Source organism: Populus nigra, chromosome 3, assembly GCF_951802175.1.
Source record: "Populus nigra chromosome 3, ddPopNigr1.1, whole genome shotgun sequence".
Taxonomy (NCBI): Eukaryota; Viridiplantae; Streptophyta; class Magnoliopsida; order Malpighiales; family Salicaceae; genus Populus; species Populus nigra.
This window is the reverse complement of record NC_084854.1, coordinates 11661035-11676648: the sequence shown is the minus strand read 5'-3', so window position 1 is coordinate 11676648 and position 15614 is coordinate 11661035. Positions and strand designations below refer to the sequence as shown.

Genomic DNA, 15614 nt, shown 5'->3' with positions numbered 1-15614 from the left:
CTAGGGGGGGTCCATTAGGGTTTCTTTAGTCTTGAGTCAGTATAAATAAAGGCACAACCAAACATGTAAGGTTACGCAATTTTCACATCAATAAACTTCTTTGCCGCACTTGTTGTGTGTAGGTGAGATAATCTCCCTTCCTTAGTTCTCTAAAGAACTGAAAACAACTTATCGAAGAACAACTGTCTTCGTGGCGTCATCCTTATACTTCTCGTTCACGAATCAATATTTATTGGGTGGAGGTCTCAGTTTCCAATTGTGCTAGTGCCTGGGTACAAGTTATCTTTGTGTCACCCTCCTATCAAACCTGAGTGTCTTTGCGTGTGGGTTGAGTGACCACGTAATCACGAGGTTCACATCATTTGGTATCAGAGCTTGGCTCCATTAATCAGGTTATATCCTTCAGAAATTTTCATTTCTTGTTAATTCCGCAAAAATTCCTTAGTATCCAATTTCTTCTTCTCCTTGAATTTGCAACACATAAAAAAAATATTATTTCATTCTGTTATTGTTTAAAGTATATTAGTAGCATAAAAAAAGAGAAAAGCAAAAAAAATCGTTCAAAAAGACATTTATTGGTTTCTGACGCAGAAAACTAAACAAGAGAAAATTGGATCCAATCAACTCGGAATTAGCTAAAATTTGATACTATAATTACTGAGGTCCTAATTGCACCACATATAAATGTTGGGGTCAATTGGATATCGTTTGCTTTGGTTTTTAATTTCAGGTCTAATCAGGTCTGATTCATAATGTTTTTGCGTCCGTATATCAAACCTTATCGTAAATTGGTCAAACTTTATATTCTTTTTATTTGGATTGATATCGCACGATATCTGAAATTGGAGCTCAATTACATATCATTTACATTAGGTTCCAAATTCGGACTTGTCGTAAACGAGTCTGTTTTACGTCTACTTTTGAAACTCGCTTTCTTTCTGTTATTTTCATTTCTTGCTGTATATCTTCAACATATCCAACATATTTGGATGTTGTTTCATAATGTTTTGCATATTTTATTTCTGTTTTTATTCGAGTCTTCAGTTTTGTTCGTATTTCAGATAGATTCACTAGTTACTCGCGAGACTATCATCGCAGTTTTGTTTTTGCTTTTTTTCTGGTTTTTATTGCTTCTTAAGTCATATATACATATTTGGATTGTGTTGCTAAGATTGGTTCTATTTGGTGTTGGTTTAAGTTATGCGAGAACCACAAGAAGGTGAGACGAGAGGTGTGAGCGTGTAAGGATATTAAGAATGTTTGAGTGAAACACGAGCGACGTGAGGATATTTCTTTTTACCACTAACCAATTTTTGCAGGTACTATCATGTCATATCAAAACAACACACCACCTCATCTCGAGGGCACTTAAGTTTCTAATGCAAGCCATGAAGCAGATGATGAAGAGGATGAATTATGTGATTGCGTTTGCTATTGGGAAGTATTATGATGAGATTTTGTGTGATGTAGTCCTAATGCATGCTAGTCACTTACTTTTGAGGCGTCCATGGCAGTTTGATCGGAAAGCGATTCATGATGGGTTTAGAATAGGTTCGTTATTGTAAAGGATGGTAGAACTATCACTCTTGTACCTTTTTCTCCAAACAAGTGTATGATGATCAAATGAAATTAAAAAAGAAATGTGAGGATGGGAAAATGAAAATTCACATGAGGACAATGGTGAGAGAAAACCATAAGATTCGGCTAAACCTAAATCATTAATTAAACCGGTTGAAAGTGGAGGTAAAATCAGAGGAGGGAAGAAAGTAAGGTTGTGTGATGATAATAGTGTGGAAAAATTAAAGAAACAACCTAATTTTTATGCAAAAGGAGCTCAAATCAGATCTGTGTTTTTCAGTAATAAGCTGATGATCTTACTTGCTTATTCCTAGTGTGGCTGTATCTTTGATGCAGGAGTTTGATGATGTATTACCTGAAAACATCCTTATTGGATTACTAACCGTCCAACCTATAGAAACAACCCCAAGGAGATGAAAGAGCTTCAAAGGCAAGTAGATGAGTTAATGATGAAGGGGTACTTGTGCCTAAAAAGAATGGAACATGGAGGATGTGTGTCGACTATCGTGTCGTCAATAACATAACGGTAAAGTATCGACATCCTATTCCTAGGCTTGATGACATGCTAGATGAGTTACATGGATCATTTATTTTCTCTAGGATTGACTTAAAAAGTGGGTATCATCAGATTAGGATGAAAGAGGGTGATGAGTGGAAAAGATGGGGCAAAACAATGAGATTGTTTGGTTGGATTTGCCAAATCAGAGATTCTCAGTCAAAGTAGCTTGGGAGCAACTAAGAATTCATAATCAGATGGTTGAATGGCATGGCAAAAGGTTGAGATGAATGGATTCAATGGGCCACTGTCACCTGGCATGGCAAAAGTTTCGTCAATGTTTCTCGTAAACTAGGTTTCTGATGTAACCATATTATTCGATAGTTTCACCCACATTTATCTAGTGTTTTGCCTATGTTATTTATATAAAATGCCTTGATATTCTTTGTTTCATGTTTTGAAGGCATTTTTAGATGAAATATGCAAAAAGAAGTAAATTAGAGGTAATTGGCAGATTTGACTCTCAGTCGATGTTTTGTGCAGAGCATGAAGTCTAAAAGTCGAAACGAAGCGATTCCAGTGGCATTAGAAAGCTAACATCCATACCTTTCTAGAAATCTAAGTCAAGAAAAATAAAATAAGAAAGAGCATGGAAATCACATCGTTCAAAGTCAAAACTCGCATTCTGCCAATATTGACCTTTTCCCATTCAAAATTCAATATCTGGAGCTGTAGATATCCCCAATTGATGCAAACCCAATTGTTTTGGATTCCTGACTCAAAGGTCTATAAACGCTCCAAATTTCAGCCAAAAAAGATGTCATATGAGGGAGAGATGAGTTTTCAAAGATGACAACTGAATTCTGCCAGCAAACAGGTTTCGTAAAGAAACAAATCCAAATTACATCCCGAAGCATCCAAACCGACATCCAAGTTTTAATTTCAGCAATTTAGCTCCTCTAGTAAATCAATCCAGAAGGTCAAGGAAGGCAGCCACCACCCTCAAGACTGGTACCTCAAATCACCAACCACAAACCAGCTGCCAGCCGCCTTCACACTACCACCATCTCTTGATGTTCACACTTGAACTTTGATTTTTCTTTCTTACAATTTGTGTATAAATAGGCAGCTAAGTTTATGCTATTAAGAGAGCCAAGAGAGAGGGAGAGAGAGTGCAGTAGAATCAAAGAAAGAAGGGTGCAAGCCATAAAAGAAGAAACACGAACTCTCCCCTCTACAAATCAGAAATCATGTATTCTTCCATCTTTAGAAGTAGTTGTTCAATAGATATGCAAGGCTAAGCTCATTTTCTTGGTTGCAAGGACGCAAAAATCTTCAGATTTCAAGAACTGTGAGATTTATTCTTCCATTTATTTTCAGTTTGTATTATGAATGAGTATGTTTGTTTTCCTATGCATATTTCCTATGATTGTTTATCTTAATTGCTAGAGCGGACTCTAAGTTATTATTGTGAACAATCTATTGCTAAGTTTGATATCAAAACCGGAGTTATGGTATATAAAATTGTGAAGCAACTAAGCTTGATAATTTTAGCAGAACTACGTTATTAAACTTAGAGAGAACATTCGATCAAAGCAACACAAGCAAACAACTTGGTTGTTAAGATTAATGAATTTATCTAGATCTTAAGGCTGCCATTGGATTAAATCATTAGTGCGGACACTGTGATTGTTTGTTGGTTAGGGTTAGTTATACGGCAAATTCGTTAATCAACCAACATTAAGAAAAGATAAAAAATTCAGAATATAAACTGAAGTTTCGTTTCAAGGATCGGTTTTGATTTCTGTAGGTGGATGTGTGCTTGCAACCAAGGTTTGTTTTCTTGATATATTTCAGTTTCAATTGATTTTGTTTGTTAGTTTAATTGCTGCCATAGTTTAGATAATCACAAACCAAATCCCCCTAATTGCATAACGTACAACATAAAAATCTAACTTGAAACTTCCTCGTGGGATCGACCCCTTGCTTGCTCTATACTATGTTGTGCGTTTTAAACTAGAGTAATTAATTTGTGCGACCACGACATGCAACAAATTTTGGCGTTGTTACCGGGGAAGTAATTTTAGTTGATTCTTGTGCTTATACTGTTATTTTTATTTACTGTGATTGTTATTTATTTTTTCTAAAAAAAGAGATCAAATTTTTGCTTGCGGCGGTACTGTTCACTTACGGCAGCGGTAGTGTTCAAAACAGAGGTATCGACCTTTTGTTTCCTAAAGGGAAACAACATTCTAAATAGAACTAGTGGTAAAACCACTAACCCCACCCTATCGAGGCCAAATTTCGTTATTTTCTAGTGTTTTTAGGTAGTTTTAGTTTTCTATAGTAGAATTTTTGTACAATTTGCATTGTTTTCAATCTCTTGTTTGATTAGTTTGATTTTTCTAGAGTTTTCTTGAAGATTTATGCCTGTAACCTATTATACTAATCAAATTCAAGTGCAGTTAGATCTTGAAATAGAAAACACTTTACACAGGTTACGAAAGGAAGCTCACCACAACACCATGGTTGTTACATGACAACAAACACTCAAGGAGCAATAATGTAAACTTTGAGCTCAAATCTGGTTTTATACATTTGCTACTAACATTCAATGGTTTTGTAGGAGATGATCCTCATACTCATCTCAAGGAGTTCCATATGGTTTGCATTGGCATGAAACCAAATGGAATTGACGAAGAACAGGTTAAGTTGAAAGCTTTCCCTTTCTCTTTAAAAGGGGTAGCAAAGGCATGGCTTTTCTCTATTCTCCCAGGTTCCATTGGAACTTGGAATGACATGAAAAAGATCTTCCTTGAAAAATATTTCCCAGCATCTCGAGTAGCCAACATAAGGAAAGAAATATGTGGGATTCGACAATCGCATGGAGAGACACTCTCCGAATATTGGGAAATATTTGAGCAACTCTGCATTCATTGTCCTCATCATCAAATACCCGATCAATTGTTCATTCAATATTTCTATGAAGGATTGATGTCTACTGACTGTAGTATCATTGATGCTGCATGTGGAGGGGCATTGGTAGATAAGACACCAGAGGTTGCACGCCAATTGATCTCAAACATGGCAGCCAATTCAAAACAGTTTGGCACTCGTGGAGACTTCTCAAACAAATGAGTAAATGAGGTAAGTCTTTCTAACCTTGAAAATAAAGTTAATGATCTTACTTCTCTTGTGCGTTCTTTGGCTGGTGGAAATGTATAGCAGGTAAAAGTTTGTAGCATATGTTCTTTACAAGGACATGCCTCAGATATGTGTCCAACAATGCAAGAAGATTACATTAAACAGGCTAATGCAGTTGATGGAGCATTCAATGGACAACCCCAATATAAATATGATCCCTTTTCCAACACGTACAATCCTGAATGGAGAGATCATCCCAACTTACGATATGGGAACCCACCTCAACAAAGCAATCGAGGCCGACAGTTCCATCCCCATGGATTTCAATCCCAACAGAATTATCAAGCAAGACAATCCCCTTCTCCATTCACAAAATCCAATTTTATGGGGTCGTCATCCAATGATAATCTTCGTGAGATGATGAAAACTTTGGCTTCTAACATTGTGACCTTACAACAAAATGTCATGTCTTTTCAATATGCCTTTGAAGCAAAAGGACCCAGGTGCGTTTACTATCCCATGTGTTATTGGTAATGCTAGTTTTAAAAGGGCCTTGTGCGATTTAGGTGCATCCATTAGTGTTATGCCTAAACATGTTCATGATTCTCTTAGTCTTGAACCTTTGAATAAAACTAACATTGTAATACAACTTGGGGATCGTAGTTTTGTTTACCCACTTGGTGTGATAGAAGATGTCCTAGTCAAGACTGATAGTTTTGTTATTCCATGCGACTTTTATATTCTTGATATGAAACATGATTCTTGTGATTCATCAAACAACAATCCTATATTGTTTGGGAGACCATTCTTGAAAACTGCCAATACAAAGATTGATTGTGGTAAGGATACTTTGTCTATGGAGGTAGGAGATGAAAAAATAGCATTTATTTTTCATGATGCAATGACATATCCTTATAGCAATGTTTATTCTATCACATGTTATGACCAAGTTGATAAGTGTGTGCAACAATTTTATGATTTTGATAGTAAGGATGGATTAAGCGTAGCTTTGAGCTATGACTATGATTTTACCAAGATAAAAGAGATGGAGAGGCATATATGTGTTCCACAAAACGTGCATGAATCAGCATTGGCTTTGCAAGCTTTGCAAACTGTTCTCTATGATGCAGGAGTCATTCTCCCCATCACGGACAATGAATGGGTGGCGTTTATCCTTTTGGTACCCAAAAGATTGGAACCACGTTAGAAAAGATACAAAACGATGCTTATGAGAATACAAGGATTTACAAAGAAAAGACCAAAAATCTTCATGACCGAATAATTACAAGAAAAGAGTTTCATGTTGAAGACAAAGTCCTTCTTTATCATTCGCGTTTGAAACTTTTTTCTAGAAAGTTACGCTCTCGTTGGATTGGACCATTTGTTGTTTCTAATATTTTTCCTTATGGTGCAGTTGAAATTACAAGTTTAGAAACCAATAAAGTACTCAAGGTCAATGGGCATCGCTTGAAACCTTTTTATGACAATTGGACGGGAGAACTCATCGCTTTTGTAGAGTTAGCTGAACCAATCTATGAAGAATGCAACATGTCAAGCCAATAACATAAAAACAAAAGCGCTTACTGGGAGGCAACCCAGCACAAAAAAAAATCTGATTTGCTTTTTTTTTTCCCTTATCTTTTTTTTTTCGTATTTTACTTTTTTTTTGTCATTCTCCTATATTCCTTTTCTTTTATTTCAACATTGAGGACAATGTTGTGTTATAAGTGTGGGGTTATTAAGATAATTTTGGTTTGTGTGGGGTTATTAAGATAAGTTTGGTTTTCTTTGTTATTTTTCAAAAAATAAAATAAAATTATGTTTGATCTTTTGAACTCCCATTAGTTTTTGAGAATATAAGTATTATGTATGAGAATTAGTTGAGATAGATGAAGATATAAATCAAATGAATATGTGTGCATGCCAATTTTAAGATTTAATTGATTTAGGGATTGACTTTGAGAATATGCCATGTTGACTTTACAGTGTTATACCAATACAAGCTTTTGAGCCTTCAACATTATATTCTTTGATTGTGCATTCTTTCAATGATATGTATCTCTAGAACTTGCTTCATATCTTGTTGAGATTACATTCACATTACATATGTACATGAAGATGATAAAGGCATTAGAAATTTTAACCACTCGAGCCAAAAAGCCAACCTAAAGCATATTATCCTTAGTGAGCCCGTTTTGAGCTTGTTTATCTTTTCTTTGCTTTATCCATGTTTTAAGATAGGGTAATTAATTTGTGCGACCACGACATCGCAATAGTTTCGCAGCTACAATGTATAGAACATAATGCAAGGATCTTTGCAGGAATGTCTAGAACTTTGAATTTGGTCTTCGATCAAATCAAATGTATCATTCGCGATAAGCTTGATTTGACGAGGAACGTTCTACCAACCGAGGAAAACATACTAATCCAAAGAGCTTGGAGGGTCGATAACAATTCTCTTAATTTAATATTATGTTTGTATTAGTGTCCCAAACAATTTCTAGTTAGGTCTTAGTATTCTATTTGGTGGCTAGCTTGTAGCCATGTGTTGTTTTACGTTTCTGTTCACAATGTAAATCTGGGGAATGCCCCTTATAATCTTTGTATCTTCTTCTTTTAATACATACGTCAACTTACCAAAAAAAAGGGTGATGAGTGGAAAACTACATTTAAGACTAAGCATGGTTTGTATGAATGGATAGTCATGCCGTTTGGACTTATAAATGCGCCTAAGACGTTTATGCGTTTAATGAATCATGTATTGCGTGCGTTTATAGGTAAGTTTGTTGTTGTGTATTTTGATGACATTTTGATCTATAGCAAGAACCTGAATGAGCATCTTAATCATTTGCGTCATGTACTTAGTGTATTGCGTAGTGAGCAATTTGTATGCTAATCTTAAGAAGTGTACCTTTTGCATGGAGAAAATTGTGTTTCTCGACTATGTCGTAACTACACAGGGTATCAAGATGGACGAGGAGAAAGTTAAGGCCATTCGGGATTGCCTACACCAAAATCAGTAAGTGAGGTAAGGAGTTTTCATGGACTTGCTAGTTTTTATAGAAGATTTGTAAAGGATTTTAGTACTATTGCTGCACCTTTAATTGAAATTGTGAAAAAGTCTGTTGGATTCAAATGGAATGATGAATAGGATAAGGCTTTTAATTTGTTGAAAGATAAATTTTGTTTGGCGCCTGTTTTAGCTTTGATAGGCTTTACGAGAGCTTTTGAAGTTGAATGTGATGCGTCAGGTATTGGTATAGGAGCTGTGTTAATGCAGGATAGGAGGCCTATTGTGTATTTCAGCGAAAAACTTAATGGGCAGCTCTGAATTACCCTACATATGACAAGGAGCTTTATGCCTTGGTAGAACTTTAGAGACATGGCAGCATCACCTGTGGCCTAAGGAGATTGTGATACATTCTGATCATGAAACATTGAAGCACTTGAAAAGACAAGGTAAGTTGAGTAGGAGACATGCTAAATGGGTGGAATTTATCGAAACCTTTTTGTATGTGATCAAGTATAAGTAAGGAAAAGAAAACATTGTGGATGATGCACTTTCGCGCAGGTATGCTCTTTTATCTACTTTGGATGCTAGATTTCTAGGATTTGAACACATAAAAGAATTGTACAAGGATGACAGTGATTTCACTAATGTTTACAATGCTTGCGAAACTTCGGCTTTTGGAAAGTTCTATAAACTTGAAGGATATTTGTTTAAAGAGAGTCGTTTGTGTGTTGGACATTAAGTTCTATGCATAAATTGCTTGTACCTGAAGCACATGGAGGCGGGTTGATGGGGCATTTTGGTGTTGTTAAGACTTTGGAGGTGTTGCATGAGCATTTTTGTTGGCCTAAAATGAAAAAAGATGTGCGACACATATGTGATAAATCATAACTTGTAGGAAAGCAAAGTCTAGGTGTAACATCCCCCATTTCTGGGATAAACAACAATCTCATGTCAATAGAAAAACAGAGTAGTTAATTTTTTTTTGTATATATATTCATGGTCTTCGTATTAACATCTACTGGAATTTTGACGGGGTCCTCCTTATACCGGAAGGTCCCAAGTTATTGACATGTAACCTGTTTACACTTCTAACAGTTCACATCTCATGACTTAATTCCCGACCCAATCATCCTGGGTTTCAATTCCACGATTATACTCACACCTATCACCCATAATATTTATGATATGCATTATATAACAAAATATCATTATGGATGGATAATCAAATAAATATAAATACATAGACATGAAATATAGTTATGTGAACTACAACGTTAAATTCATCCAATCAAGTTTAAACATTTATTATACAAATTAAGTTATACAAACATTTTCATGTTTACAAAATACAAGGGTATACTCCCTAGAACCTAGATTTCAAGAAGGGAACATAAGCTAGGATCTACTCCTGTCGTGCATGCGATGATCCTGAAACAAAATATATATTATTGCAAGGTGAATATCACAATAAATATAATAATATGAATATCTAATAATTTCAACAGGGTAACATGCGTTCATATTTCATTTATTTCTCCCTTCTAGTTTTTTTTTTTAATTTAAAATCTCTTCCTTATTCAAACTATTAATAACTATTCCCTTAGCCACTATCAACCTTCATTCCAGACCTTATAAGATCAACGTGATTACTTTTTTTTTATCACATTACCGATACCAATTTCATTGGTATCATCATCACCACCTCATAGGAGTCGATGTAAGGCGATCCCTTTACTCGGGATCCTAACATACACTAAATGTATGCTGGCCAATACATGGTGATCCTCTTACCCGGGATCCTAACATACACTGAATGTATGGTAGCCAATACGTGGAGATCCCCTTACCCGGGATTCTAACATACATTGAATGTATGCTAGTCCATTCGTGGCGATCCCCTTACCCGGGATCCTAACATACACTAAATGTATGCTAGCCAATACATGGTGATCCCCTCACCCGGGATCCTAACATACACTAAATGTATGCTAGTTTATGCCTCAAATCACACTTCTCATATTTCCTTTATCAGTGATAATTTCATCACTTGGCAATTCACATAACAACTTTTCACCTTGAAGACACATACATTTAGTAATTCACATTTCACATCAATAATATATTAAATCATGGAATTTAATTAAAAAGCATAGGTGTGAATCACCTACCTGCAATATAAGCTCTACTCGTGCTCCCTTGCTGCTGCTGTTGCACCACGTATGTGGTCCCTCCTGCAAATCACAGGTTTATCTCATAAATTTTCCTCACTCAAGGATATGTTTTATAATAACCACATCAACAACCACCAAGTCTTTCTTTCAGTCATTTCTTAGTACTTTATGTTTTTCTCATTTCACTCATTATTACTGTCGTTCTTTGTCCAATCCTAGTTATCATTCCTTTCTTTATATTTGGACTATCACTGTCCAACTGTCACTGCCTCATTTTTGAACTGTTACTGTCTGACCTCTCCTCAGATTTTTAACTATATCTGGAGTTATAGAACTCCGATTCATGCGAAATTTATGGCGCTGGAAAGGGAAGACATGAGGCTACAAGTTCTATGTTTTGGGAAGAACCCATTTCTGCCTCTAAGATAGTCAAAATTGCTCATCAACAAACACTTGGACCGTTACTGTCCAACTGTTACTGTCCATTTTTGAACTATTACTGTCTGACCTCTCCTCATATTTTTAACTATATCTGGAGTTATAAACTCTGATTCAAGCAAATTTTATGGCGTTGGAAAGGTAAGACTCACAAGTTATATGTTTTGGTAAGAACCCATTTCTGCCTCTAAGATAGTCAAAATCGCTCATCAACAAACACTTGGACCGTTACTGTCCAACTGTTACTGTCCATTTTTGAATTGTTACTGTCTGACCTCTCCTCAGATTTTTAACTATATTTGGAGTTATAGAACTCCGATTCAATCGAAATTTGTGGCGTTGGAAAGGTAAGACATGAGGCTACAAGTTCTATGTTTTGGGAAGAACCCAGTTCTGCCTCTAAGATAGTCAACATCACTCATCAATAAACACTTGGACTGTTACCGTCCATTTTTGAACTGTTACTGTCTTGTTTTTGAACCGTTACTGTCTAGACATTGAACTGTTACTGCCTAGACATTGAACTATTACTGTCTTGTTTTTGAACCGTTACTATCTAGATATTGAACTGTTACTGTCCAACTGTTACTTTCTAGACATCGAACTGTTACTGTCTTGTTTTTGAATTGTTACTGTCTGACCTCTCCTTAGATTTTTAACTATATCTAGAGTTATAGAACTCCAATTCAAGCAAAATTAGTGGCGTTGGAAAGGTAAGACATGAGGCTACAAGTTTTTTGTTTTAGGAAGAACCCAGCTATGCCTATAAGACAGTCAAAATTGCTCATCAATGAACCAGACCTACTACCTTATAGGGTCTGGCATGACCCAGTCTCGGTTGGTGACCCATGACTGGAGTTCTATGAATCCAAATTGAGCAAGACCAATTTCATTACTTAGTAAACATCCAAAACTACAATTTCTATGAAGGAACTTGATCCTAATTCCTTCATTCTCCTACCCAAAATCTCTTTGAAGGTCAAGAGATGAAACTGTCTAGATTCATCAACCTTTCCATTTACACACAACACATGAAGTTCTTTACTTTAACAACTCATGCTTTTTCCTCAATTCAAGTCTAAGAACTCAATATATAAATTAACATCCAGGCATCAATTTATAATCGACTTGAAATGACTCATAAGACCAGGTTTAGAATATCTTACCTGGTGCGAATCTTTTTTTTTTTGGTAAGTTGACGTATTTATTAAAAGAAGAAGATACAAACATTATAAGGGGCATACCCCAGATTTACAATGATAACAGAAACATAAAACAACAAATGGCTACAGGCTAGCCACCGACCATAAAACTGAAACCTCACTAGATTCGTTAGGGAAACCAATACAACCAGCTAACTAACAAATTAAGAATCTATGGTATTCACCTCCAAGCTCGTTGGATCCTTTTGTTTTCATTTGTTGGTACGACATTCCTCATCAAATCAAGCTTATCACAAATGATACATTCAATTTGATTAAAGACCAAATTCGAAGTTCTAGACATTCCAGCAAAGATCCTTGCATTCCGTTCTTGCCATACATGATACACTGTACCTGGTGTGAATCAAGGCTTCGATCCCACCTTTTCTTTCTAATGACAGCCGACCCTCCCCTCTTCTCTTCTTGTTCAATTTTTTTCTTGTTAATCCCTTTCCCACCAAGGTTTATTTTACCTATAACCCTCAATCTGGGATGGGTTCTTGAAATTTTGGTGTTTCTCTTTTGATTTCTAAAAATAGATATAAAAACTCCCTCTTTTCTTTCTTTACGTAGCTGCAGATCTGTTTTTGGTGAGAATAGGAGTATTTATGCTCTATAATTATTCTTATTTGCATTTAGGCCCCATTTTCTTTAAGTGTATTGGTTCTTGCCCCCACTTCTTTTTAGTTTAGTTTATCTTCTTTAATTTAATCCAGCCTTGGTTTTTCTTGGGATTTACACTAGGACTCAACCACATGACTTGTATATCCCTTTGCCTGTACTTAAGAAACTATGGGTAGACATTACGATGGATTTCTTCTTAGGTTTACCTAGGTCAAAATGGGGTTGGGATTTAATTTTTGTAGTTGTTAATAGGTTTTCAAAGATGGTACACTTTCTTCCACGTCATAAAACCGATGACACCACTAACATTGCTGATTTTTTCTTTAAGGAGATAATACACCTTCACGGGGTCCTTAAGAGCATTGTTTCTGATAGAGATCTTAAGTTTCTTAGCTATTTTTGGAAGGTGTTATGGGGAAAATTAGGTACTAAACTGTTGTTTTCAACTACTTGTCACCCCCAAACAGATGGACAAACTGAAGTAGTTAATATGACCTTAACACAACTTCTGCATGCTGTCATTCAAAAGAACTTAAAGAATTGGGAAGTTTGTTTGCCATTTATAGAGTTTGCATATAATCGTAGTGTGCACTCTACTACTGAATTTTCACCATTTGAAATTGTGTATGGATTTAACCTTTTAACTCCAATGAATTTGATTCCTTTGCCTATTAATGAAAGGGTTAGTTTGGATGGTAATTGTAAAGCACAAGTGGTGAAGACACTCTATGAGAGTGTGTGGCAACACATTGAAAAGAGGAATCGTGTGTATGCGACTAAAGCCAATAAGGGGCGCAAATATGTTGTCTTTCAGCCCGGCGATTGGGTTTGGGTGCATATGCGCAAGGAGAGATTTCCAGCCTATAGGAAATCAAAGCTACAACCACGAGGAGATGGGCCATTTCAGATCCTTGAGAGGATCAATGACAAGGCTTATAAAGTTGATGTGCCAGGTGAGTATGGTGTTAGTGCTAACTTTAATGTTTATGATCTTACTCTGTTTGATGTAGGTAATGATTCGAGAACGAAATCCTTTTGAAGAGAGAGGGGATGATGTGGATCAGCTCAACACCAAGCGTAATCATGCCAACAACCCATTGGAGGTGCCAATTGGGCCAATCAAGAGTGCTAGAGCAAGAAGCTTAAAAAAGCATTGAATGGGCTTGTTCAGAACATATAGAGTAAAATGGACCTACAGGGGCTTGGGACATTTAAGAAGCATGAAGGACAACCTTTAATTCATCTAGTTCAGGTCCAAGAAAAACCCAATTTGTGTGGAACAAGGGGTTGATGTGTTTGGCCCAATAATAGCCTTGTTAGGCTTGTGTTTTTTCCAAATGCTACAAGGATAAAAAGTTGGCAATTTATTCTCCTAATTAAGTAAGAAAGTTGGTCATATCTTATTCCTAAAGAGAGGAGGACTATGTAATGTTTTTCCTAACTTAGAAAAGAAAGTAATTAAATCAACAACAAAGGAGAAAATTTGTTTTCTTATTTGTCAAAGTTAAATAAGGAAATCCAAGTTAATCAAGGACATCAAAGGGGGTAGCAACACAAATTTTCCAAATCAGATTTTTCCTAGATTATTTAGGACTTCTTAAGGGTGACAAATCTGATTCTAGCATATTTATAATGGTAATTTCGGATTTTTATTATTTTCTTCTTAGTTTTTGGGTTATTATTACTTATTTGGGTCAACTGTAAGTAGGTTTCATATAAGTCCACCTAAGGGAGGTCCATTAGGGTTTCTTTAAGTCTTGAGTCAGTATAAGTAAAGGCATAACCAAACATGTAAGGTTACGCAATTTCAAATCAATAAACTTCTTTGCCGCACTTGTTGTGTGTTGGTGGGATAATCTCCCTTTCTTAGTTCTCTAAAGGACTGAAAACTTATCAAATAACAACTGTCTTCGTGGCATCATCCTTATACTTCTCGTTCGTGAATCAATATTCGTTGGGTGGGGGTCTCTGTTTTCAATAGTGTTAGTGCCTAGGTGTAAATTATCTTTGTGTCACACTCCTATCAAACTTGATTTACTTGGCTTTCTGGGAATTGGTGTCTTTACGTGTGAGTTGCGTGACCACTTGATCACAAGGTTCGCAACAAAATAAGAGTTTCTTTGAACATAAAGTAAGGATAATGAATATCATGATGCATGAAAACATAAAGTAAGGATCAAATCTCAATCTTAATTGTGGGATGTGTGACCATGTTTTGACGAGATTCACATCAGTTGGTATCAGAACCTGGTTCCGAGAACATATCATATCTTTCGAAATTTTTGTTTTACTAGTGTTTCATTAAGTTTTCGATATTTGCATCAATCTTCTTCTTCTTTGTGTCTGCAGGATAGTAAAAAAATGAAAAAAAATCAGTATTTTATTTTGTTATTGTCTCTAACATATCAGTAGCATAAAAGTAAAAAAAAAAAGTTATTCAAAGCTTGTTGCAATTCTGCCGTTAAAAAACAACTCTTAGAGAACCTTAAGCAAACCACCTCAGAATTAATTTAAATTTCATATGTTTATTACTTGGGGTGAGATCGCACTATATATTAATTTTGGGCTTATTTCAATATTATTTTCTTAAGGTTTCAATTTAGGGTTTAAATCTACTACAAACTAATCATACATGGGTTTTTATATCTAGACATAAGTTAATGACCTATAAACTGAGCTCTGTAGTGTTTTGGGAATCAGGATACTACATATTTAATTTGAGAGCATTTTGATATTGTTAGGTCTTAGTTTGAATTATGGTGCTTTAAAATTACGTAACAGGCCAGAATTACATCAAGTTCTAAAACATAACATCTTTTGTTTGTTCTGAGAAAATCAGTTTGTTTAAGTTATATTTGAGGTTATTTAGGTGTCAAATAAGTGTCTTCATTAATTTTCATTTCTGTTTTATTTCGCATCTTCATTTTGTTCACAATGCGTACGAATTT

At 35.6% G+C, this 15614-nt stretch overlaps 1 pseudogene; it reads left to right on the top strand.

Moving 5' to 3' along the window:
• The window catches only part of LOC133689410 (uncharacterized), a 57084-nt pseudogene that overhangs the window by 11342 nt on the left and 30128 nt on the right, over positions 1 to 15614 (top strand).